Source organism: Pteropus vampyrus, unplaced genomic scaffold (genome assembly GCF_000151845.1).
Source record: "Pteropus vampyrus isolate Shadow unplaced genomic scaffold, Pvam_2.0 Scaffold90, whole genome shotgun sequence".
Classification (NCBI taxonomy): Eukaryota; Metazoa; Chordata; class Mammalia; order Chiroptera; family Pteropodidae; genus Pteropus; species Pteropus vampyrus.
In genome coordinates, this window is record NW_011888871.1 from 2,200,653 (window position 1) to 2,203,300 (window position 2,648).

A 2,648-nucleotide genomic window follows, 5' to 3' on the forward strand; every position below is an offset into this window, starting at 1 on the left:
GAGGGCTGGCCATTTGCATTCTGTGTGCCACTGGGCAGGCCAGCCTGGTCTGTCTAAGATGGGTGCAGGACCTACTCTCTTCAGCCAGGAGGGACAATGGCTCGACACGCAACCCGAGCAGGCCTGAGGCCCTCACACAGTGTCCTGCTTCTTCACGCTGGAAGCTGCAGGCCCACCCTTGCCTGGCATTCCAGGTCTGGCCGAACGCAGCCCTGCTGATTTGCACAACCTTGTCCTCATCCCTCCCCGAGTTAGACGGACTTCAGGTCCCTCAAAGGGTCAGGCTCGGGGAGGGGGCACCCTCCTTGCCACCTGCTCCTTGCTCCTGAGGCCCCAGTGCTCCCTGTCCTCAGGCCGGGGGAGCCCCGAGGGCAGGCGCAGGCTGGTTCGTGGTTCCCAGCGCACGGAGGGACTGCAGAAGTGGATGGAGTTGTGAGTGTCTCGCTCTGTCATCTCCCCTGTTAAGGACACAGCAGAGCTGGGTGTGGGTTGGTAGCCTTGGGCGAGTGGTTCACCTGTGTTGCAGAGCTGTGGGGAGGAGACTGGAGAGTGAATAGAACCGCTTGGACTGGGCCTCCCCACAGCAAGTACAGGTGGTCGCACGTTGGTGGCCTTGAGCTAGGCATATCACGTCTCCAGGCTTGCCGGAGGGGTGGGGGGCGCTACAGGAGGGGTGCGTAGCAAAAGGGAGGAAGCCGATGACTTCTCTTTCACGTCCTTCTGGATCGTGTCTCCATCAAGAATACTGGGGTCACATTTGGGCAAAGTGGCCAGGGAGGGCCATGAGCAAAAGTCTTGAATGGGCACTTTAACTAAGTGGCTGTCCGAATGTCCAAATCTTCTTAAAGATATGAAGATGCTCAACATCATGGGTCATCTGGAAAATGCAAACTAAACCACACTATATGGCACTCCACACCCGCCGGAGTGGATAAGATGAGAAAGACTTCTGCTGAGACCCCGGGGGGTGGGGAGGGGAGCACCCACCAACTCCACTCCTAGGTATTTATCCAAGAAAAATGAGTCCACCGAAAGATGTGCAGGAACAGTCATGCACATTCAACTATAATATATATTTATCGTAGCCCCAAACACAAAACACCCCAAAGGCGCACCGCCCGCCGAGTGGAGAGAGAAGGTACGGTGCATGCCTTCAACAGAACCCACTCCTGACGCGCACGGCACCGTGCGTCTCACGAACTGAATGCTGAGCCGAAGCAGCCAGGCGGGAGTCCCGTGTGACTCAGTGTCACAGAGCCCAAGGACAGGGGAGCCAGTCTGTGTGGCAGGAGTCAGGATGGAGGCTGCCCGGTGGGAGCGTGTCTGGACGGGGCATGAGCGGGGCTTCCGGAAGCTGCAAGTGTCTGATCCAGGTGCCGGCCACCTGTAAATATTCAGCTAGTGGCAATTCACGTAGCTGCACGCTAATGATGTGCGCTTTTCTGAGACACCAGCTGGCTTGGGAGTGTGGCCCAGCCCTGCCAGCCTCTAGTCCTTAGCACCGGCTCCTGCCTGCCTCAGGCCTTTGCACTTGTTGTTCTCTGTCTGTAGGGGACCCTTCTCCCCGCATACACCCTTCTGGCTTCTTTAAGTTCTGCTTATCCTTCAGGGCTCAGTGGAAACATCACCTCCTCCAGGAAGCCCTCCGGGATCCCCAGACAAGGGCAGGGATCCTGTGGCTCCTCCACTTCTTCGTCATGCTCCTCACGGCTGAGAGACGTGTCTGCGTGATTACAGGTCTGCTCTCTCCCTCCATCCTCCACGGGGAGCAACCACATCTGTTTTGATCACTGTGGGATCCCCAACTCAAGGTGTGTACTCAGTGAAGTTTTCAGCTTCCATCTGCAGATGAAGGAGGAAGGGAGGGAGGGACTCAGTTCTCTGCAGAAGGGAGAGAGGAGGCAGGAATGGATGTGTTGTCCCTGGAGGGTGTGAGCGGCCTGTCCAGGGAGGGCGTGGGTGCAGCCCTGGCAGACTGCCAGAGCTGATGAGGAATAGGCCTAGGGAAGAGGGGGCTGGGCCAGCTCAGGGCTTGCACCTTCCAGGGGATGTTGGCTGAGGGCCCTAGGGGAGGCTGAGTGTCACAGCAAGTCCTCAGGTCTCTTGGCTGCGGCTGACTCATCCAGTCCCTGATAATACTCAAGGGTCAGACCCCAGCCTTGTTCTCCAGAGGTCCCCACGGGAAATGACTGTCTGACATCCTGAAGGCGGAGGGGCTGACCTGAAGGAGGGGCAGTCCGGCCTGAGGTTCTGGCAAAGCTGCCAGAGGAGGGGTCTTTTTAGCTGGGCAATGAAGTTTGAATAGGAGCCTGCCAAGGAGACAAACTCGGGGGACTCTGACAGGATGGTATGTTGGGAGATGTGCAAACATCTCATGTGGCACTTTGGGAACTGAGTCTGTGGAGACCTCAGTGGACAGGTCTGGGCTCAACACCGTCTCCATTCTGGCCAACAACCAGAAGAGCACGTGCGGGCCCCGACTGAGGAAGAGCCCAGGTGGGTGAGCTGGGTTGGGGTGGGGATGAGGTGGGGGGGCTCTCAGTCCCAGGACACAGCCTGGGAGAAAGTCAGAGGGGACTGCGCGTCCTTACCCGCTTGGAGGAAGGTCCTGCGCCTTGAATGCAGGGCCCGTGTAACGGGGACACAGA